We start from the raw sequence: 24282 nt of genomic DNA, 5'->3' as shown, positions 1-24282 counted from the left end.
ACGCTCCCAGCCAGGTCCCTGCTGCTGGAAAGAAAGAAAAGAGGTCCCCTGGCTCCATCTTTCCACCCTAACCTTGGGAGTCCTTGGCGGGTGTTCACACATTCCTCATCCAGCCCTTTGCGGAGTCAAGAGTAGACTTGCATGTGCGGAAGAAACTGTCACGGGTAAAAGGAATGCAGTGATTTTATTTCCCCTAACCTAAGGGGAAGAAATGGAGGCAGTGAGAGATTTTACTTTCTTGGGCTCCATGATCACTGCAGATGGTGACAGCAAGCCACGAAATTAAAAGACGCCTGCTTCTTGGGAGAAAAGCAATGACAAACCTAGACAGCATCTAAAAAAGCAGAGACATCACCTTGCCGACAAAGGTCCGTATAGTAAAAGCTATGGTTTTCCCAGTAGTGATGTATGGAATGAGAGCTGGACCATAAAGAAGGCTGATCGCCAAAGAATGGATGCTTTTGAATTATGGTGCTGGAGGAGACTCTTGAGAGTCCCATGGACTGCAAGAAGATCAAACGTATCCATTCTGAAGGAAATCAGCCCGGAGTGCTCACTGGAAGGACAGATCCTGAAGCTGAGGCTCCAAGACTTTGGCCACCTCATGAGAAGACTCCCAGGAAAAGACCCTGATGTTGGGAAAGATGGAGGGCACTAGGAGAAGGGGACGACAGAGGACGAGATGGTTGGACAGTGTTCTTGAAGCTACCAGCATGAGTTTGACCAAACTGCGGGAGGCAGTGGAAGACAGGAGTGCCTGGCGTGCTCTGGTCCAGGGGGTCATGAAGAGTCGGACACGACTAAACAACAACAACAAACCTAAACACAATGCTTTAAACCTCGGCTCTCGTGTTCAATGGTGAGTTCTTGGCAAAGAAACATCCCGAGTGATGCGCATGCATGTGCAAAAGTGAGCGCAGGTTGAGTCAGCTCACCAGCTTGCTGAACGCACTAAGCCCAATGCTGTCCGCACTGGCTGGCAGCGGCTTTCCAAGATCTTAAGGCTGTGCTGACATTCTGACTTCCAGGTATTTTGGGGCCGCAACTCCGATAAGCTTCAGCTATCACAGCCATCCTAGTTGATGGGATTTGTAGTCCCAAAGTGCATGAAACAATATGAAGGGGCAATGTGATTCGAACCAGGGGAGAAGCTGGGTTCAATTCCCCACTCCAATGAAGTTCGCTGGGTGAGCTTGGGCCAGCCGATCTCTGAGCCTGGTCTGCCTCTTATGAGGAGAAAGTGAGACCCGACAGGGAGTTATTCTGTGATCGTCGGACAGGATAGAAGCGGGGAAGGTAACATGCGACGGTTATAATAAAATAAATGTGCCAAAATCTGAGTGCAAATTTTGAGAAATATGCAGGGGTTTATGCACCACCATCTTATTTGTTTATTTGGAATATTTACAGTATTCATTTATTATTTTAAAAGAGTTATGCCCCACCCTTCATCAATTACTGGCACCATAACAACAACAACAACAATAATAATAATTTATTTATACCCTGCCCATCAGGCTGGGTTCCCCCAGCCACTCTGGGTGGCTCCCAACAGATTAAAAACAGAAGAAAACATGAAACACGGCAGGGGACATAATAAAATAAGCAATAAAGGTGAAAGGAAACAGCAGCAACACGCACACACCGAATTCTTATAAACACTGACAAACGGCAAGACCCCGACAACGTGTTTGCATCCCTCAGTGCGGCTATTGAGAAATAGGAGTGCCGAAGTCGAAAATCAGCACACAAACTAAACAAACGAACGAGAAACAGAAATGGAGACAGGAGCAAGCCGCAGATCAAAGCAACCGAAATGAGGGTTTGCTGCATAAAAACGTCACTCAGCCTGGCAGGGCAAACGGCTGCCAGAACAATTATCGTTATCATTTACAGTGGTACCTCGGGTTAAGAACTTAATTCGTTCTGGAGGTCCGTTCTTAACCTGAAACTGTTCTTAACCTGAAGCACCACTTTAGCTAATGGGGACTCCTGCTGCCGCCGCACCGCTGGCTCAAGATTTCTGTTCTCATCCTGAAGCAAAGTTCTTAACCCGAGGTACTATTTCTGGGTTAGCGGAGTCTGTAACCTGAAGCGTCTGTAACCTGAAGCTTCTGTAACCCAAGGTACCACTGTATTAAGTTTCTACAATAAGAAAAACGACAATAAAAGTTTTGCTCGCGCAGCGAAAACAACGAGAAAAGAAGCCAAACTGATGCTCCGTTGCAAAGCATCCTTCAAGACAGGCCAGGTACAGAGAGGCAACCCTTCACAGCAGATCCTTCCTGCACCATCTTCTGGGGACCATAGGCCAGGGGTGGGCGGGGCCACAAACAAAAGTGGGTGGGGCTACGGATGCAAGCTTTACCTTGGTGCAGCAGACACTAGTTTCTACCCCAGGGGTCAGCAAACTTTTTCAGCAGGGGGCCTAGTCCACTGTCCCTCAGAACTTGTGGGGGCCAGACTATATTTTTTGGGGGGAAATGAATGAATTCCTATGCCCCACAAATAACCCAGAGATGCATTTTAAACAAAAGCACACAGTCTACTCATGTAAAAACACCAGGCAGGCCCCACAAATAACCCAGAGATGCATTTTAAATAAAAGGACACATTCTACTCATGTAAAAACACGCTGATTCCTGGACCGTGCGTGGGCCGAATTTAGAAGATGACTGGGCCAGATCCAGCCCCCGGGTCTTAGTTTGCCTATCCATGTTCTACCCACTATTACACAAGCACCTTTCTGTCCCGCATCTGGGTAACCAGGTGGGCTGGGGAATGACTGCAAGCAGAAACACGCAATCAATGGACCACCGAGCTGTGGCTGAGCTTGGGGTTGCTTGCGTGCATGCCCTTTTGCCAGAGCTTTTGTAAATAGGGGTGGGGAGAGCACACACACACACACACACACACACACACACGTTTGGTGATTTGCTGAGGCAGGAGAAACCACGCTTTGCAGGCCGCCACAAAAAAAAAATGGACCGCGAGGGAGAGCCGGGGAACATTCTGTATTTCCTTTAAGTGCTTCTTTTACTCCAGAGAAATTCTCACGGGAAAGTTGAGGCGCAGACTGCTTCTGCCACCTGAAAACATTTGAATGTGCTAGGTTTTCCCCTCTTCCTTTTTTTGCAAGCCATTTGTTGCTTTCCGGTGCGCCCGAACTGTCACCACTTTCAGGTAGGATTCAATCGCACCATGGAAACGTCAGGCTGAACAACTACAGCTGATTTGGCACTCTTGTACAACAAATCCGTTTCCGCCCCCCGCCCAAAGACCAGACTTTTGCAATATACATGGCAAGTGCTGAGATGTGCCAGAAAGAGTGGGATAACATTTGCTCTGACGTGACGCCGTCTAACCCCCGTGGAAACGAATCAAGATGAACGCTCAATAAACAGGTTGTCCGGAAGGACCTTCAGCGTCTAACACACGCCTCTTTCTCTTCCTACGTATCTTAAGCTTCTAAACAGTGTGCAAAATGGACTGAGGAGCTAGCTGCGAAGTTTGTGCTTCACCTCCAATTTGGGAATTCAGAATGGCGTTTGGGGGATTGTCAGAAACCATATGAGAAGAAGGCTTTTTTGTTCTTATTTTACATGGTGTGTGTCTGTGTTAATACGATGGCTAACGGGACAAGGTGTGATGTTTCACACTTTAGAGCAAGAGGAAATGTAGGTGGCAAAGGGACCGTGTATACAGTCGTATCTCGGGTTACAGACGCTTCAGGCTACAGACGCTTCAGGTTACAGACTCCGCTAGCCCAGAAATAGTGCTTCAGGTTAAGAACTTTGCTTCAGGATGAGAACAGAAATCGCGCAGCGGCGGTGCAGCAGCAGCAGCGGGAGGCCCCATTAGCCAAAGTGGTGCTTCAGGTTAAGAACAGTTTCAGGTTAAGAACGGACCTCTAGAATGAATTAAGTTCTTAACCCAGGGTACCACTGTATACCAAGGAGGAGTCAGTTCTCCTTTGTGGGTGAAACAGCACCATCCAGAGACAAATGGAAAGCATCATCAGGCTAGGGAGAAAGCTCCGTTTTGGGGGAAGTACCGAAAATATTTAGAAGAAGCAAAAACAGCTCAATGATGGCTGAGCGTGCTAAATGCGCACAGAATCTGGACTGCTGGGTAGCTAGAGAAATGGAGAGCCGAGATGGAGTATCCTGGAAAGGGGCATGGCTGGCTTGCACCCTGAACAGCCGCAGGTCCACCTTGTGTGGTATCTTTATTTAAATTTCATTTCGTTAGCTTTCTTACCCGCCCTCCACCGCAAGATCCCAGGACAGGTTGAAACAATAAAACAAAGCAGTTTTAAAGAAAAGAGAACGGTTGAAGCCATAAAACGAGTGCGGAGACAAATAAAAACAGTTCCACATATAGAATAGTTAAAACAATATAAAACAGGCACAGGCAAACTCGGCCCTCCAGATGTTTTGGGACTACAACTCCCATCACCCCAGCTAACAGGACCAGTGGTCAGGGGTGATGGGAGTTGTAGTCCCAAAACATCCGGAGGGCCGAGTTTGCCTGTGCCTGATATAAAAGATACCCATCCTTTACCCAGTAAAAATTGGAGGGTGGGAAGGAGGAGAGAGGGGGGAAATCCTGCAATAATAGAACTATTATTCCTGGGGCAGGGAATATTTTGGCTGTTGGCTTTTTTAAAAAAAAGATATTAGGAGAAATTGGCTCTAAAATGCAGATGCATTTTCACATTGGTTTTTTTTAAAAGCAAACTGATGAGGAAAGATGGGGAACTCAATGTAAGAATGAGAAATGAAGTGAGAGAGGGAAATTGTCAGATTTTCCCATCCCTGGTTCAGAACCCTGTTCCTTTGGGCTTAGTAAAGGCCTATTCTCGACACCACATGCCTGGCTCTCCCTGGGTGACCCTGAGGACAACAGAGCAGATGCCAGCAACTCTGAAGTCTGCCTACACCTGCTTGGAAAACTGCAACCGGCCAGCGAAAAACTTGCAAGAGTGAACTAATTCAGAGACACACACAAGATTAATCCTGGCTTTTTCCTTCAGGTGAAATCTTCGTGGCAACTAGGGCTGGGCAATATATTGATATATCATTCCAAACTGGTTCCAAGTCCAGATCACGATACAGTGGTACCTCAGGTTAAGTCCTTAATTCGTTCCAGAGGTCCTTTCTTAACCTGAAACTGTTCTTAACCTGAGGTACCACTTTAGCTAATGGGGCCTCCTGGCACCGCCGGAGCACGATTTCTGTTCTCATCCTGAAGCAAAGTTCTTAACCTGAGGTACTATTTCTGGGTTAGCGGAGTCTGTAACCTGAAGAGTATGTAACCTGAAAGGTATGTAGCCCGAGGTACCACTGTATTGGTTTCATAGTTTCTGACCTGGCAATATACAGTGGTACCTTGGTTTTCAAACGTCTCCACTGACGTTTTGGAACACCGTAAACCCAGAAGTAAATGCTTTGTGTTTTCGAATGCGCCTCAGAAGTCGAACCGCAAACGTGGCTTCCCTATTGAGTTTTCCATATTGATATTTCCGTTTTGAGTTTTTGAACGTTTCAGAACTCGGTCTTCCAAAACAGATTATGTCCTAAAACCGAGGTACCACTGTATCACAAATCATGATGTGTATTAGAGGTGGGCGATATATTATCCAAAATTGGTTTCAAGTCCGTATCATGAGACCGGCTTCATAATCTTTGACCTGGCAATATATCACAAATCATGATGTGCATGTGCTTTGCGAAAAATCACAATGTGGGGGAAACTGTGAAGCTAGCCAATGCCTATTTATTGCTCCATCCTGTTTCAGACATCATGATATATTGATACAGTGGTACCTCAGGTTAAGTACTTAATTTGTTCCGGAGGTCCGTTCTTAACCTGAAACTGTTCTTAACCTGAAGCACCACTTTAGCTAATGGGGCTTCCTGCTGCTGCCGCGCCGCCGGAGCACAATTTCTGTTCTCATCCTGAAGCAAAGTTCTTAACCTTAAGCAGTATTTCTGGGTTAGCGGAGTGTGTAACCTGAAGCGCATGTAACCTGAAGCGCATGTAACCCGAGGTACCACTATATTATCATGGTGTTTAGCTGGTGATATATCGTGATGTTGAAAACCAGGTATCGCCCAGCCTTAGTGGTGACTACAAGCCAGCCGCTTACCTGCTAAATGTGGGACTCACCTGTGACTGCTATGCTGCTGGGCCCGTTTCCAAATTTCCCCAATCAGCAGCAAAGAGCCCCCCCCCCCCCAGCCACAGCCTTAGAAGGAATTAACCGACCCCAATGGCATCTTGGGCAAGGGTACGCACATGCTGGTATAAGCCATTCTCGCCTTCCTTTTGCCAAACCGCCTGGGAAACAAATCCTGCAAGGATCAAATACCCATCGCTGACAGGAATGCTCTTTCTAACATGAGAGAACAAGACGCGCTTGCCTGCGCTGGAATTTATCTCCCTCCCCATTGCCACCCCCCCCACCTGTGCTTTGGTGAATCCACGTAAACCAAACATATTTTCCCCGCCATACGGCACATTCTTGCCCGGGACAGTGTTTTGGCAATGAGAACCGTCATGTGCTTAGACAGGAGCCTGTGACGGCACGTCGGCAGAGAGAACACACGTCGGCACTTTGCCTACGAATGTAAGGAACAACCTTGCACCGAGTCACACCCTTGACGCGTCTAAAGGCTGTTTGGTTGCCATGGCCTGGTTGGCAGCGGCTTCCGAGGGGGGTCTTTGCCAGCCACGTGGAGGAGGCTGAGGGTCGGATCTGACACCTTCTGTGTGAAAACGGCATGGGACTGCCATTGGTCCTTCCTTACTGGTGAAAGGCTGGATTTGCCATAAGAACGTTCTGATGGATGGTAGTGGCGCCTGCCCTGTGGAACGCCCTCCCACCAGATGTCAAAGAGAACAACAACTACCAGACTTTTAGAAGGCATCTGAAGGCAGCCCTGTTTAGGGAAGCTTTTAAAGTTTAATAGAGCACAGTGGTACCTCACGTTACATATGCTTCAGGTTACATATGCTTCAGGTTACAGACTCCGCTAACCCAGAAACAGTGCTTCAGGTTAAGAACTTTGCTTCAGGATGAGAACAGAAATCATGCTCCGGCGGCGAGGCAGCAGCAGGAGGCCCCATTAGCTAAAGCGGTGCTTCAGGTTAAGAACAGTTTCAGGTTAAGAATGGACATGTCTGAGGACTGGGAAAGGTTATGGACCACCGGTATGAAGTTTACGGCATGTAGTGCCTTGAAAGAAAACATTATGAAAATGGTATACAGGTGGTACATGACCCCAGTCAAGCTTGCTAAGATTTACCATCTGTCTGATAATAAATGTTGGAAATGCAGGGAGGCTGAAGGGACATTCTTTCATCTTTGGTGGACCTGTCCAAGAGTGAAGGCCTTCTGGGAAATGATTTACAATGAGTTAAAAAAGGTGTTTAAGTACACCTTTCCTAAGAAACCAGAGGCCTTCCTTTTGGGCATTGTCGGCCAAAAGGTGTTAAAAAAGGATAGAACGTTTTTTATGTATGCTACCACAGCAGCAAGAATTCTTATCGCTAAGTATTGGAAGACTCAAGATTTACCCACACTGGAAGACTGGCAGACGCAATTGATGAACTACATGGAGTTGGCTGAGATGACTGCCAGGATCCGAGACTTGGGAGAAGAAGCAATGGAGGAGGATTGGAAAAAATTTAAGGACTATTTGCAAAAGTTTTATAAGTTATATGAACTTTAAGAAGCCGCATGACTTGGAGGGTCAGCCCCAGCAATGAGAGTGGATTATATAGGAAATTGGATAATATTATTGAAAGAATCAAAGTTTAAACGGTTAAGAATGATAATATGTTCTGTTTTTCAGACTAAATGGAAAATAAGGGATTTAAACTTAAATTGTAATTGAAAAAACAAAAGGAACACACGAAATAAGGTTATAATTTGTTGACAAATTTATTGTTAAGAATGCACTGTGCGGGAGGTGTGGGGAAGTTCGATAGAAAGTTGAAATAAGTTGCTGAACTGGTTTGATTTTTCTTTTTCTTTTCTTATCTTCTTTTCTATCCTTTTTTTGCTCTATCTGTAACTGGAAAAAACGTAATAAAAATTATTATAAAAAAAAGGAAAAAAAAGAATGGACCTCCGGAATGAATTAAGTACTTAACCCGAGGTACCACTGTAATGTATTTTAATATTCTGTTGGAAGCCGCCCAGAGTGGCTGGGGAAACCCAGCCAGATGGGCGGGGTATAAATAATAATAATAATAATAATAAGAAGAAGAAGAAGAAGAAGAAGAAGAAGAAGTGCCACACCTGATGAACTGCTAGCTTTTCTTTTTCAAAGAGCAGCCCTCATGCTACCTGTCAACTTTCATATTGAGCACACGATCTGAATCTAATTTATCAGCAAAGCTTCCTGAACTGCCATATTGGCTGTGCCGCATTTTAAACCAAGGTCTCTTCCGGACAACCTGAGTTTTGAGCCTTTTCTCCTGCTTTGCCTGCACAAAGTCTGCAGAGAGAGGAGACAAAAGCGCATCCCTTCCGATTTGCTTTCAGGGAGTTCATGTGATGTTTCATCCGTTATCCCACAATTCCCTGCCACTTTTATTTTAAATCTCTGAAACTCAGGTATTTAGGAGGCGGCGGGTGGGGAACAGGTTTGCTGCTTGAGTGCGTCAAATCCACACTTCAATAAGTACGCTACCTGGGTTTTCAGGTATGCAATGGAATCCTACCTGCAAAGGTTTATAATGAATTGGAAAAAAATGTTGAAATATACATTTATTAAGAAACCAGAGGCCTTTCTTCTTGGAATAACAGGTTTGGAATTGCCCAAGAAAGATGTTAAATTGCTTTTGTATGCCACAACCGCAGCTAGAATTTCGTTAGCGAAGAATTGGAAAACACAAGAAGTTCCAGCAGGGGAAGATTGGCAGATGAAGATGGTGGATTTTTCAGAGCTAGCCAACCTGACTGGAAGAGTCCACGACCAGAAAGAGGAGGAAGAATGGATAAAATTTAAAGACTATTTAGCTAAATATGTTAAGATAACTTAATTGGAAAAGCTTGCAAATATTAGATAGGCTTAGGATTTAAATATGTAAGGATAGGAATTAAGATGTTTAAAGCTAGATTAGAAAGAATGAAAGATGCTAAGGGATCAAGTTAACTTTTTGAGAAGATTGATTTTGGAAAACTGTTAAAATGATTTACAATGAAATTCAACCAGGGAGATTTGAGGAAGTCACTTAACAATGTTATTAAGATTGCTTTAATCACAATTAGGATGTATGTTTGTTTGTCTTAAAAATTTTCTGGAAAATTAATTTTTTTAAAAAATGAAAATAAATAAATAAATAAACCGCCACAATAAATGAACCTGGAGTGATATCTTTCCCCTTGCACCACGCAGGTAGGTAAGCAGCAATGAATGGGAAGAGAGGTCTTTTTCACACACAGCCGGCTCTGACTTCCTCGGCAAATTAATGTTCCTGCTGGCATCGCCCTTGGCGAAACCTGATCCTCGGATCCCAGTTCGTACCTGGCAGTTACAAATCACGAAAACTATAAAAACCCACAGCTTCCTCCTTGAGATAAGGGGTGCTGAGCTGCCGTTCCGCTGGCAAAGGACTCCTTGGAGAAGGACTCCTTGAGAATCTGGCTGCGATAAGAGCCGGGCCTTTTCTGGATCTACGGGGTTAGTCCGGCCTTTGCCAATCTGATTCCCTCCAGATGTTTCTGGACTAGAACTCCCAGCACCCAAAGCATCTGGAAGGAGCCAGGCTGGCAAATCTGGGCTGGGTTAGCCCATGTAAGGACCTGCAGCGGCGGCAGCGACAAAACAATGTTTCTTTTTAATGCACAATTAAAATTAAGAAATCTGGTCCTCTGCCTAACCACACCCCTTTATTTGCTGAATTCGAGCAAGTTGGTTTCCTCCACCCTTTCCTTTTTCTTGGGCTTTTTCCCGCCTGCGCAGAAACCGCAGCAAACGTGGCTTTCTCTGTGACCTTGACACCCACGCCGTTCAGAGGATCCGCTCGCTTGAAACTTGCTCTTTACGTGTTCATCCCCAAAGATCAGGGGGTGTTTTTGTGGGCGGCGGAGGCAGGTCTCGCGAAGAACCAAAACGTGGGGTGCTTTGCCTCTCCCTGTGCAATCTTATAAAAAAAAAAACCTCCATGGCCATTACTGCTATGTAGACCTTGGTCTCGGGTCCAGGAGACTGCAAAGGACATGTCTTGACTCTCAGTTTGTGCTCAGCCTTGCAAAGCAAAAAATCCACAACTCCCTCTCTCTCTCGCTATTGGACCAGAGCCAAGGCCAGTCTAGTCCATTGACCTTAACTCTGCGATCATAATAAATAATAATAATAATAATTTTTTTTTATTTATATCCCGCCCTCCCCAGCCGAAGCCGGGCTCAGAGTGGCTAACAACAATAAAAGTAACACAACATTCTAAAATCAATTCATTTTAAAATCAAATTCATGGCGACCATTGGGCTAGAGTTCTGTGAGGATTACCAAAGGAGGGGGTCAGACTGTGCCTTGGCCAAAGGCCTGGTGGAACAGCTCTGTCTTGCAGGCCCTGCTGAAAGATGTCAAGTCCCGCGGGGCCCTAGTCTCTTGTGACAGAGCGTCCCACCAGATGGGGGCCAGTACTGAAAAGGCCCTGGCTCTGGTCGAGGCCAACCTAACCTCCCTGTGGCCCGGGACCTCCAGGATGTTTTTGTTTGAAGACCGTAAGGTCCTCCGTGGGACATACCAGGAGAGGAGGTCCCGTAGGTACAAGGGTTCTAGTCCGTATAGGGCTTTAAAGGTTAAAACCAGCACCTTAAACTGGATCCTGTACTCCACCAGGAGCCAGTGCAGCTGGTATAGAACCGGGTGAATGTGATCCTGCGGCGAGGACCCCGTAAGGAGTCTCGCCGCGGCATTCTACACCCTCTGGAGTTTCTGGGTCAGTCTCAAGGGCAGCCCCACATAGAGTGAGTTACAGTAATCAAGGCTGGAGGTGACAGTTGCATGGATCACAGTGGCTAGGTCAGGGCAAGGGAGATCATCTACAAGATGCCCCAACAGGGTGGCCACAAAGCAGGAGATAAGAGCAATACCTTCTACTGTTGATTCAGAAGCAGGCGTTCTCTGACCCTGCAGGTAGGCCATAGCCGTTGTGGCTAACAGTATCCATTGTATTTCTTTAGCTGCAAGCTATAATGAAGATGAAGGCATGGAGATGTCGAGCCTTCAATTCGGATCTCCATTTGATGGCTGCCAATGCAAATAGAGAAACGTGCCGAAGCTCAACAAAAATCTTCCTGCGGCTAAAAGGATGTTGTTGAGCAGGAGGGGCAAACTGTAAGTTGCACTTGGCACCTAATTCATGTTGCTTAGAAACGTTGGCTCAGTCGCTCTCAAAGGCTGTGGGCATGTGTGCCACACTGGCCTGGCAGGAGAGGATGGCGAGTGTAGCAGGGAGATTCAAGGACAAAGAAACGTTTAAACATTTCAATATAGCATAGCATAGTAGCCAAATTATGAATTATGAATTATTTTTGAATTATGGTGCTGGAGGAGACTCAAGAGTCCCATGGACTGCAAGAAGATCAAACATGTCCATTCTTAAGGAAATCAGCCCTGAGTGCTCTCTGGAAGGACAGATCCTGAAGCTGAGGCTCCAAGACTTTGGCCACCTCATGAGAAGAGAAGACTCCCTGGAAAAGACCCTGATGTTGGGAAAGATGGAGGGCACAAGGAGAAGGGGACGACAGAGGACGAGATGGTTGGACAGTGTTCTCGAAGATACCAGCATGAGTTTGACCAAACTGCGATAGGCAGTGGAAGACAGAAGTGCCTGGCTTGCTCTGGTCCATGGGGTCACGAAGAGTCGGACACGACTAAACGACTAAACAACAACAACAGTATCCAAATACAGTCATACCTTGGGTTGAAGTAGCTTCGGGTTGAGCATTTTTGGATTGTGCTCCGCGGCGTCCCAAAAGTAACGGAGTGCATTAGTTTTGGGTTTCGCTGCTCGCGCATATGCTCAAAATGACGTCGTGCGCGTGCGCGGTGAATTGTGACGCGGGTTGCATTTGTTTCAGGATGCGAACGGGGCTCCGGAACAGATTCCGTTCGCATCCAGAGGTACCACTGTACCTGGAACAAGCTGGAAGGTGTGCAGAAGAGGGCAACCAAGGTGGACCAAGGGTCCAGAAGCCAAGCCTGATGAGGAACGGTTGAAGGAGCTGGGCATGTTTAGCCTGGAAAAGAGGAGACTGAAAGGAGATACGATAGCCATCTTCAAATATCTCGAGGGCTGTCACATGGAACAGGGGAAAGCTTGTTTTCTCCTGCTCTGGAGGGCAGGACTTGGACCCATGGCTTCAACTTACAAGAAAGGAGATTGAAACTAAACATCAGGAAGGTGCTCTTTCTGACAGTAAGAGCTGTTTGACCATGGAATGGTCTCCCTCGGGAAGAGGTGGACTCTCCTTCCTTGGAGGTTTTTAAGCAGAGGTTGAATGGCCATCTGTCATGCATGCTTTAGCTGAAATTCCCGCATTGTGGAGGGCTGGACTAGATGACCCAGGGGTCCCTTCCAACTCTACAATTCTATGATTCCATTTTTTTAGTTATTTGCAGGATAGAGGTGACTCCCCATTTATGCAGGGGTTCTGTAACGGGCCCTTGTGCACGTACGCTGAGTTACGTAAAATGGGGAGCGCCCAGGAGAGTCTTCCTGCTGTCCTCCTGCTCGCACGAGGGGAAGAAGATTCCCCGCTTGTGTCGGCTGTGACAGCAAAGCTCGGTTGACCAGGTGCCCTAGATTTCCCCTTCTGTGTGTGTGGTTGCGAGCAAACAGAACACACATGAATGGGGAGTTGCCTGTATAGTTAGATGTTTAGGGAAGCTTTTAATGTTTAATAGATTATTGTATTTTAATATTCTGTTGGAAGCCGCCCAGAGTGGCTGGGGTAACCCAGCCAGATGGGTGGCGTTTAAATAATAAATTATTATTATTGTTATCATCATCATCATCTCTTTTCCAAGAGCCTCTAGTGACACTGAGGACAACACTAGAAAATTTGCTGTGGGTGTGAGCAGATTCTTCTTCTGAAACGGTGGCTCAGAGAAAAATGTCTGAGAACCACTGCTGTGGGCCACATCCTTAGAAGTACAGGAAGCTAAAAAAAATCAGGTCAGGCTATCATAAAAACATAAGAAAAGGCTGCTTGGACCAAGTCCATGGTCCCTCTAGTTGATTGGAAGGTTGGCGGTTCGAATCCCCGTGATGGGGTGAGCTCCCGTTGCTCGGTCCCTGCTCCTGCCAACCTAGCAGCTCGAAAGCAGGCCAGTGCAAGTAGATAAATAGGTACCACTGCCGCAGGAAGGTATACGGCGTTTCGGTGCACTCCGGTTTCCGTCACGGTGTTCCGTTGCACCAGAAGCAGTTTAGTCATGCTGGCAACATGACCCGGAAAGCTGCCTGCGGACAAACGCCGGCTCCCTCGGCCTGAAAGCGAGATGAGTGCCACACCCAAAGGTTAAGTCCACCTTTGACTGGACTTAACCATCCAGGGGGCCTTTAGCTTTACTTTTATACCATCTAGTCAGACATCCTGTTCTCACAATGGCCAGCCAGATGCCTGGAAGTATCTGAACACAAGAGCAACTCTCCTCCTCCAACCATGGAGACAAGGCATAGCTATTGTGGCTGGTAGCCATCAACAGCCCTTTCCTCCACGAACTTCTCTAAACTTCTTTTAAAGCCATCTAGGTCATCGCTGCCTCTTGTGGGAGAGAGTTCCACAGTTTAACTATGGGCTGCATTAAAGGTGTTGATCTTTAAAGCCCTAAACGGCCTCGGCCCAGTATACCTGAAGGAGCGTCTCCACCCCCATCGTTCTGCCCGGACACTGAGGTCCAGCACCGAGGGCCTTCTGGCGGTTCCCTCCCTGCGAGAAACAAAGCTACAGGGAACCAGGCAGAGGGCCTTCTCGGTGGTGGCGCCCTCCCTGTGGAACGCCCTCCCCCCAGATGTCAAAGAGAAAAACAACTACCAGACTTTTAGAAGACATCTGAAGGCAGCCCTGTAAGCTTTTAAAGTTTAAGAGGTTATTGTATTTTAATATTCTGTTGGAAGCCACCCAGATTGGCTGGGGAGACCCAGCCAGACAGGCGGGGTACAAATAATAAAATTGTGGGGTTTTTGGGGGGGTGGAGTGGGAAAGAAAGGCAGTTTCCTGTATGTTCTACTTGGGAGTTTCTCACAGCAATCTGGCTGGTCACAATACTGGAGCAGGTGCACTTTTTAAGACTTGAAAAGGCTACCTGGATTTTTAGTGCACCAAACCTGAGATCTCCTTAAGATGTCATATGCCAAATATAGCCGAGGACTAAACTCTAAATACTACGTGCCATTGCATGTCACTATCAAACGCAGTAAGTCTCTGTTAAGTCCTAACAGACAGCAAATACTGTGAAATGCCAAATTCTGCCTAATATCCAGTAATAAGCATCAAACATTTATTTAACAAGATATACATACCACAATAAAATAAAACCTCTAAGCGATTAAGCTAAAGTAATATAAAATATTCATAAGGAAATACTGAATAAAATCAACAGACTTTAAAAAAAACAAAAGATATAAAGCAATTAGCAAAATATAGCTAAAACCAACGGTTTTTAAACCAAATGTGCATAATCACTCATACATGTCGCCTGTGCAGGTTTGTCTAAACAAAAGCCTTTTTAGCAGGCATGGAAAGCAGTACAATGAAGGCACTTCACTTGCCTAATACTGGAATTGAGCATCATAGGATTTCAAGGTCATATTAAAATTATTTGGCAAATTATAGAGCAGACTATACAGTACATACTTGGAAAATTGTATTAGTTAAACAATTCCTGGAAACTCTTTCAAGGCTGAAACTGCAGAGCAGAATTTTGGCTTTTCAGAATTTTTTTGCATTTCAGCTCAGATATAAAGCAATAACCGAGAGTGCAAGACGCAACTTAAAATGGCCCCGAATTAAGACAGTATGCATAAAAACAAAAGAAGTTGTAGAGACTTGAACCAAAATCTATCTCAATGTTAGTGGGAGAAATTAGATTCAGTTCACATTTAAAAGTGAATCAGTCTAAGTCACTTCCCCAAACAATACAGAAACTCGAAACACAGGTGTCCTTTGAAATTCATGCTTCTTTGAATTTCGCCATGCAGTTCTCCAGCAAAGCAATGGTTACAAAAATGCCTAAATTGGGGGTAAAGTCTGCATTACTGTGTTAGCAAAAACAGCACGCCAAAGAAATGCTTTGCATTAGCGGGAATTTGCTTTGTGAAATTGTGAATATTTAGGCAAAAATTGCATACAAAAAACGTGCACGTTAAATGCGCGCATAAAAGCTGGTGAATTTTCACGATGATTTTAAAAAATTGCAGACCAGTGTGAAACGGTGGAGAACTGAATGTGAAGATTGCAAAAACGATATACTCAGTATATCCTGAATATCTAGGAGCTGCAATGTGCAAAGGAGACAGCAGATTAGTCTGCACTGTCCAAGTCAGAACATCCTACAGAAGGAGAAAGGAGAAATGAGCAAAGGGGTGTCATGGCCAGAAAGATGCGTGATGTAGAACCTAATCAGCACATGGTCACATGGAAGGTCTGCTTAGTCAGAGCATTGCTCTGTCTTGCCCAGGACTGACTGAGCAACAGCAGAAGCATTTCTCTTGGGTACCAAGAAGACGGTTCTTCCTGCCCCCTTGCACTGGGAACAGCCAGAAATTTCCACATGCAAAGCCAGCCGGTCTATCGCGATGAGCCCTCCATGTGGGAAGCATCTGCCGCAAACTACAGAGAGTGAAACGCACCCCCCCTATTGTTTTATTACTGAGGTCCAAATCTTGCATTATGCCTTTAGGAAGCTGCAGGTAAGCCCTGATCTCTCCGCGGCTGCTCTCTCATCCCCCACAATCTTCCATCTGCAATACAGACACTGTGAGCCTTTGTAGGGCTGTGGTGAGAATCATGCAACATGATTTGGGATGTTCAGTTCAAGCCAGGAAGGAGAAAAGAACAAAGGCAACCAAACCGCCCTGTTGTCAGCATTGTCGTTAGAAAATAAGCCAAGTGGGAATCGGGTTCTGATTTTAGGAAAAACCAGAAAAAGCAATCTATTGCAGGCTGGTGGTGGTTCTACATTAGAGGTCTCTTTTAGTCCCTGGACCTGATGTGCAACACTCACCCCAATGTTTAAAGCATGCTACTCCTTGATGTACCTTCCTCCTCCATCTTCAGGATAGCTCAGTCCGCAGAGAACGAGATACTGAATCTTAAGGTTGTGGGTTCGAGCCCCACATTGGGCAAAAATATTCCTGTGCTGCAGGGGGTTGGGCTGGATGACCCCCGGAGGTCCCTTCCAACTCTACAAGTCTACGATTGTGAGCTAAACCAGTCGCACTGCAGCAGCAGAGGAAGACGGGGGAGAGGGGAGGAGAGATAGCCTGCTGTCCGCAGACAACCCTACTCATCAGCCTCAGTTGTCCGCCTCTAAAATGGGAACAGAGATAAGCTTCCTCGCGGCGACTGTTTGAAATGCCGGCGAGGTTGCAAAGCGCCTTGAAAGCACGCAGTGGAAATGACTGAAAACCAACCCACGAGCCTCTCAACCCAGAATTAAAATGGCATTTTGACTTACTCACCCTCTCCAAGAGACTGGGATCCCAGGCAGTCCTCGTGGTGACAAAGGCAGCAAGTTCATTTCATCTCAGGCACCAAATCCGTGCGCATGCAGCAGCCCCCTCTTCTCCTTTTCCTGGCGGTGCTCCTGGGCGACTCCCGAAATCTGCTGCGAGTGAAAGGGAAAGGAGGAACCACGGTGAGGCTTCTGTCTGTGACCCCTCCTCCTATCTGAGCCAGTAGGTCAAGAATCCACCGGCAGCAAACACTCTGCAAAGATTATCCTTATTTCCCCATCCTCCTCTTCCTCTCCGCTGAAAGAGCTGCCTATTTTTTGCCCGTGGCTGCTCTTGTAGAAGCTGATCTTTGCCTGAGCTGCCAGGGCCCAGGACCGTGCAGTTTGGAGACGCAAGCCAAGAGGCGAAAGAGAGATAAGATATGCACAAAAATTTCCTCCAAAACGAAAGCAAGGCACACCTTCAGCCAGCACCTCCCAAACTGGCAGCGCATGCTTGTATTCCGGATTGCCTGATTCCCGCACACTCCCTTTCCGTTCCCCAAAAGCGGAGTGCGGCGTCATCCACCACGAACCGTTTGTACTCCACATGCAAATTACGGAACGTGGTGGACACACACCATCCCTGGCTGTGTGCAGCACAAGGCAGCCTCCTCTCCCCGCTGCCTGATTCAAGGAGCTGCTTGAATCTGGTTTCATAACAGGCTCTTGACTAACCGGCGACTCTCTCTCTCACACACATCGCAGAACAGGCTTGTGAGGAGAAGCTCGCAGGAAACTGTCCTCGGCTGCCAATGCGCACCCTCCTTGCGGGCTTATGAATCCTTCACAATGGAGAAATTAAGCAGCGCTCAGGTCCTATGGTCCCAATGCGCTGCAAACCTCAACATTCGCGGACAGGTGGGTCTCTGCATCAAATCTATCCGTGCTTAAGTGGAACTTCCACAGCCAAAGGCACTGTACCTCTGGGTACCAGAGGCGAGAGGAGGAGAGGAGGAGAAATGACCAGAGGTGCCTGGCTGGCTATAGTTGCGCAGCAGAACTGGCCAGACCCCAGGCTTGAGAACAAAGCAATTCTTATGCACTTAAGCATTGGAGCACATGGCTTTCCTGCAGAAGGTCCCAGGTGCGACGTCCAGAATCTCCAGGTAGGAGCTGGAGAGACCTGACACCCTGCAGCTGCCAGCCAGTGTGGGCAATGCTGGGGCAGATGGGCCAATGCTTTGGTCCAGTATAAGGCAGCTTCCTAAGGTTCCTGTCATCATGATTCGTATAGTCCTTTTCATTTGCTGTGCGCTCAGCTTCCTTCACCCTGGGCCAGGCTGGGTTTCACAAAATGCAAGGTGCCAGAACTGGGAATCTTAGTACCTCCGCCTGAATGCCCAGCATCAAATGCACCTATAAGCAAAATAACTGAAAACTATAAGGCAGTGCCTTATTCCAGCTTAGGCTATTTGTCTATCTAGCCCAGTTTTCTGTACTCTGGCAGCAATTCTCCCAAGGTCTTACAGAAGCCTAGAATTGCAGAGTTGGAAGGTACCTCCGGAGCCATTTAGTCCAACCCCCTGTAAAGCAGGAATCTCAACTCAAGCATCCATGAGAGACGACCACCCAACCTCTGCTTAAAAATCTTCAAGGAAGGAGAGTCCATCACTTTCCAAAGAAGTCCATTCCACAACTCTTACTGTCAGAATGTTCTTAGTCAGAATCTCCCTTCTTGTAACGTGAAGCCATTGATTCGAGTCCTACCAGAGAAGCGGAAAACAAGCTTGTTCTATCCTCTGTGTGACAACCCTTCAGATTAATTTGAAGATAGCTAGCTTATCTCCTCTCAGTCTCCTCTTTCCTAGACTCAACATACCCAACTCCCTCAGCCGTTCCTCATAAGGCTTGGTATTTTCCTGGGCAGAGGAGGGTCTTTCTCGTCACCCCCTCCCTCACCCTCCTGAAAGGAGAGGGCAGGGACTGAATTTGGCACCTGTTGCATGCAAAGCAGGTGCTCAGTTGCTCAGTGGTCCCTCCCTGGTGCATAAAGTGGCAAACACACATGGCAGGATGGTTAGGCACAAAACAAGATAACCACACACACACACACACAGCCCTCTCAAAGGAATCCAAAACTTAGTTCAAAACACACTTGCAAGCTGCCACGTTCCCAAACTTACATCTTAGCTTTCAGCACTCCATCGGCTGATTCGGCGAGATGGTCCTGGGAATGGAGCAGGAGAGAACGAAACACTCCTTTTTCTTTCCCACGGGGCAAACAGGATCGTTCCTACGCTTATGCACCTTTGGACTCCACAAAATCCATCCTCGGTTTCTAAAAACCAGGGCTGCTTCTGTCTCAAAATGCAGCCGCTTCAATCGAGCTCTCTCTCTGTGTGTGTGGTTCAGCAGATCAGCATGCAACTTTCATTTTTCTTTTTTCTGCTTCCGAAAGTTTCGCTCTGATTCAGAGGCAACGACGAAAAGAAAGAAACACCCCCCAGCTAGAAAACCTGCCTGCCATATGTGAAAAGAAACCCTCTCTCCTTGCAAACAACAATCGCAGCTTTCTGAATCCGGCAAACAAACGGGTTCTCTGGCAAAACGCCGGGACGAAGGCAGATTCCCCAGGGAAAATGACTTGGCCTCTGATTAGCATACAAAAGCCATGAAACTGGCCACGTGCCTCGCTGACCACTAACAGAACCAGCTCCTGAATCATCCCCACCACAGGATGACTCCTTGCACATTTATTTCCTCTCCCTTCCACCTCCTCCTGCCAGGGGTTACTGAGTGTCGCTAGGGGACCCTGAGCCACCTCCGTGCGCTGATGGGAATTCCAACCCGGGTTGCACTCTGCAGCCGTAATGATGCGGCCAGCTGCCAGCCCCTCGCTTTGAGTCAGCCCTCAGCTATACACCGAAGGATATTAGTCAGGGGCCAGGCAGCGCGTGTTTCGTAGTGAGTAGCTGCTCAGGCTCTCGTGCAACGCTGCTTCCGAGAAATGGAAGATCCTGGCAACGCCCAGAGCACAGGAAAATTCCACAAACAGAGAGAGAGAGAGAGAGAGAGAGAAGGGAAGACCAAAAGGAAAGGGGGGAAAGAGGGAGGCAGGGTAGGGTAGGGAGAGAGCGAACAGGGCAAACTGCAAAAAGTCTGGTGCTAGAATCCACGCTTAAGAAGTTGCTTTCGGAGCCGGTGCAGTAATCAACGGAGGGGAGAGTATTATTGGGGGAGAGAAACGTCACCCCACAAAATGAGATCTGAGAGTCTTCCAGAAAATCAATCTCTCAAAGGACCTGTTGATGGCATTTTACCATTGTACTGTGGAGAGTGTATTAACTTATTATGGTCTGTGTGTGTGGTTTGGGAGCTGCACGGTCAGGGAAAAAACAACGCTGTCCAGGGTTGTAAAGACCGCAGAGAGAATAATTGGGTGCACTCTTCCCACTTTGGATCAAATCTATGCTTCCACGTGCCATAAGAAACTGCAGAGATAGTGCAGGATAGTGCGCACCCCGGAAATGATCTCTTTCAGCAACTGCCTTCTGGAAGAAGGTAAAAAGGTAAAGGTAAAGGTACCCCTGCCCGTACGGGCCAGTCGTGTCCGACTCTAGGGTTGTGCGCCCATCTCACTTAAGAGGCCGGGGGCCAGCGCTGTCCGGAGACACTTCCGGGTCACGTGGCCGGCGTGACGAAGCTGCTCTGGCGAGCCAGCACCAGCGCAGCACACGGAAACGCCGCTTACCTTCCCGCTATAAAGCGGTACCTATTTATCTACTTGCACTTAGGGGTGCTTTCGAACTGCTAGGTTGGCAGGCGCTGGGACCAAAAGATGGGAGCTCGCCCCGCTGCGGGGATTCGAACCGCCGACCATACGATCGGCAAGTCCTAGGCACTGAGGTTTTACCCACAGCGCCACCCGCGTCCCATCTGGAAGAAGGTACAGGGTTTTAAAAACTACGACTAGCCGCCTGAGAAACAGTTTCTACCCAAATGCGATTTTGGTTTTAAACACAGTGTAAGGAGTCTGTATGGGAGTATATAGTATTTAAAAATGGGGCATCAGAGTTTTTAGGGGCTAACTAGGTTGGGATAGCTGGGATAGCAGGCTTGTTGGGTTTTGAATGTCTGATGTATATTTTTCAATTTCGTTGTTCTGTATGGGACAATGACAATAAAGATTATCATAGCTCTCCTGTGCATGATTAGAAAAATAATCAACGGAAAGAAGCGAATGAAACTGGAAGCTGGTGTTGGTGTTGAGGTTAACTCTTTTCAGGTTCGCATAAGGGGGGGAAAGAAGACTAAAGCTTGGGGTGAACTAACTCAGTGTCGTGGGATGGTTAAGTGGGTCGCTGAAAGGCGGAGCGGACAACCTGTGACTGTGGTGATGCTGTGACGACTAGCACACCTGGAAGGTGTTTGCGGAACTCTTGAGGGAGACAGTGGGCAGGCTATGAAACAAAAGCCAGGCCTACAAAGCTGTGCAGCTGCTACGTATAGACCAAACCAGAGGTAGTGTGGTGTAGTGGTTAGAGCGTTGGGAGACCAGGGCTCAAAGCCCCGCTCAGCCACAAAGCCTTGCAGCAGTCACTCATTCTCTGCCTGACATACCTCACAGGGTTGTTGTGCGGATAAAATGGGGGGGGGGGGAGAGAGAAGAGAGAATGACATACGCCACCCTGAGCAACTTGGGAGGGAAAGTTGGATAGACATGCAATGAGGAATAAATGAATAAAGTAACAGCACACACAGTGGAGAGGACTGCACAAGGGATTAGAACACCCTGGTTCTGACATGCTTGCACAAGTTGGCCTCCACCGACACCGCTGGTTTTCCACAACCTGCTTTTAATGTGGCCGAACTAGATGTGTGAAATGTGATGTCTTCCATAGGTAAAGGGACCCCTGACCATTAGGTCCAGTCGTGGCTGACTCTGCGTGCTCATCTCTCTTCACTGGCCAAGGGAGCCGGCGTACAGCTTCCGGGTCATGTGGCCAGCATAACTAAGCCGCTTCTGGTGAACCAAAGCAGCGCACAGAAACACCGTTTACCTTCCCGCCAGAGTGGTACCTATTTATCTACTTGCACTTTGACGTGCTTTTGAACTGCTAGGTTGGCAGGAGCAGGGACCAAGCAACAGGAGCTCACCCCGTCGCGGGGATTCGAACCGCCAACCTTCTGATTGGCAAGTCCTAGGCTCTGTGGTTTAACCCACAGTGCCACCTGCATCCCTCAGATGTCTTCAATACACTTGCTTTATTTTTAAGCGGCAGGTGCAGCCAGGGGAGAGATTGCAGCTAGGACAGTGGGAATGGGGCTGATTCCCAGAGCATCCTGTTAAGAGAGTCGTCTCTCTGTGAACAGCTGCTATTTGCTCCAGGAAGGGAAGCTTCCCTAGCAGTTTCAGGTGGGTGGGACAGCCACTGGAGCAAAAAGATAAGGAAAAAGCAATCATTTGTTTTGCATGGATCTCTTCTCTCTCACACACTCTGCACATGCACACAAGCACACTCCTCTTATTCCAGAATGGTAGATGGGTTCATCTTCTGTAGCAAAAGGAACAGCACCCTCTGACAAAGGCCAACAAGTTCTGAAGAAAGCCTCCAAACACCAGAACAGAGACTTGCGATTGTCCGTGATCTTGGACTCCAGCTCCCATCATCCCTGACCACCTGCTGGCTGGAGCCGATGGAATGTCTTGAGCCCAACAAAACCTGGACAGAGCCACAGTCCTCATAATAATAATACTACTTTTTTTCCTTATACCCCGCCCTTCCCAGCTCAGAAAACCGGGCTCAGGGCAGCTAACAACAAATTTAAAACACTTAATTAATGCAACAAAAAGCAGCATAAAATACAGTATAAAACGTGAATAACAATAAATTCAGAATTCAAAAATCAATTTAGGGGGGAAATCCATCCAATAAACATTAGATGATCACCAGGGCTAGCTGGCTGAATTTGTTCTACTTGGGCCAGCGAGGAGACCAGGGGAGAATTAGCTGTGGGATCCCAGAGCAGGTAATCTTCATAAAAAGGGGAGGGGGAGGGAAGGAAGGGGAATAAAAGATCAGGCTAAGTTCAAATTGAAAGCCAGGCAGAAAAGCTCTGTCTTACAGGCCCTGCGGAAGGAAGTTAAATCCAGCAGGGCCCTGGTCTCATGGGACAGAGCATCCCTCCAGGTTGGAGCCATCACTGAGAAGGCCCTGGCCCTGGTGGAGGATAATCTGACTTCCTTAGGGCCTGGGACCTCTAAACTGTGATTATTCATGGACCTCAGAGGTGTTGGGGTGGAAATGGGAGACTTAGCATCATTCTGATACTGTTCCCCATGTGCAGTTCAGTTGTCTTAGGCATACATTGTAGACCATATGTGTGGTCCCAAGGTGTGGTCTGAAGTCACACAAAGCTGCTGCCACATCTGGGTCTTCTCAAGGCTCGGATTGGTCCCAGAGCTCCCCGTGAAGACAGATTGATGGTTAAACCTCTCTGGGAATTGTAGCTCTGGGAGGGGAATCGGGGTCACATAAGAACTCTGAGATCCCTTAAGCCAGGCACAGGCAAACTCGGCCCTCCAGATGTTTTGGGACTACAACTCCCATCATCCCTGACCACTGGTCCTGTTAGCTAGGGATGATGGGAGTTGTAGTCCCAAAACATCTGGAGGGCTGAGTTTGCCTGTGCCCGCCTTAAGCAACTACAGTTCTCAGAATTATTTGGAGAAGCCTTGTGGGGTATCTTCAGGAAGGGCTAAGGAGCAAACGCTACACAAATCCAGAGTGGAGTCCCTAAGATGGTTGGATGGCACCTTGTACACCTCTTTCCGGCAACTCCTGCAGCCCAGCTGGTGCCAGACGTCTTGCTCTGCTTTCCTATGGACCACAACAGTGAGGCCGAGAGGGGGGTCTTGTGGTCTGGGCAGCCCAGGACCTCCAGACACAATGCCCAGGCCTGCGCCCCAGGGAGGTCACTTAGGTGTTGCTAATACAGTGGTTTGGCCTCACACCAATTATTATTATTATTATTATTATTATTATTATTATTATTATTATTAATTTTATTTATACGTTAAGGGGTGATATGATAGCCATGTTCAAATATATAAAAGGATGTCACATAGAGGAGGGAGAAAGGTTGTTTTCTGCTGCTCCAGAGAAGCGGACACGGAGCAATGGATCCAAACTACAAGAAAGAAGATTCCACCTAAACATTAGGAAGAACTTCCTGACAGTAAGAGCTGTTCGACAGTGGAATTTGCTGCCAAGGAGTGTGGTGGAGTCTCCTACTTTGGAGGTCTTTAAGCAGAGGCTTGGCAACCATATGTCAGGAGTGCTCTGATGGTGTTTCCTGCTTGGCAGGGGGTTGGACTCGATGGCCCTTGTGGTCTATTCCAACTCTATGATTCTATGATTCTACTCTGCCCTCCCTGGCCAGAGCCAGGCTCAGGGCGGCTAACACCAGTAAAATTACAATAGGAAAAAACAAACCAATTTAAAATACAGGTTAAAATGCAATTTAAAATGCAACCTCATTTTAAAAGTAGCCCATAAATCAAAACCATAAGGGGAGGGAAACATAAGGGTCAGAC

At 47.3% G+C, this 24282-nt stretch overlaps 1 protein-coding gene across 5 annotated transcripts in view; it reads right to left on the bottom strand.

Annotated features, from left to right (window-relative positions):
- Positions 1–24282, bottom strand: part of LOC310686991 (endonuclease domain-containing 1 protein-like) — a 152296-nt gene that overhangs the window by 41207 nt on the left and 86807 nt on the right. For 3 of the 5 annotated variants that reach the window (XM_083461591.1, XM_083461588.1, XM_083461589.1), the window contains exon 3: positions 16711–16856. The exons of 1 other annotated variant lie outside the window; for it this stretch is intronic. The gene's annotated coding sequence lies outside the window, so the exon portion shown is untranslated. Of the gene's footprint in view, positions 1–16706; positions 16857–24282 lie in introns of all 5 variants that reach the window. One more of the 5 variants, XM_083461590.1, reaches the window with a different exon arrangement.

This window comes from Podarcis liolepis (genome assembly GCF_965112155.1).
Source record: "Podarcis liolepis genome assembly, chromosome: 10".
NCBI lineage: Eukaryota > Metazoa > Chordata > Lepidosauria > Squamata > Lacertidae > Podarcis > Podarcis liolepis.
Note: the sequence above shows the minus strand (reverse complement) of the source record. Positions and strands in the feature narration are given on the sequence as shown.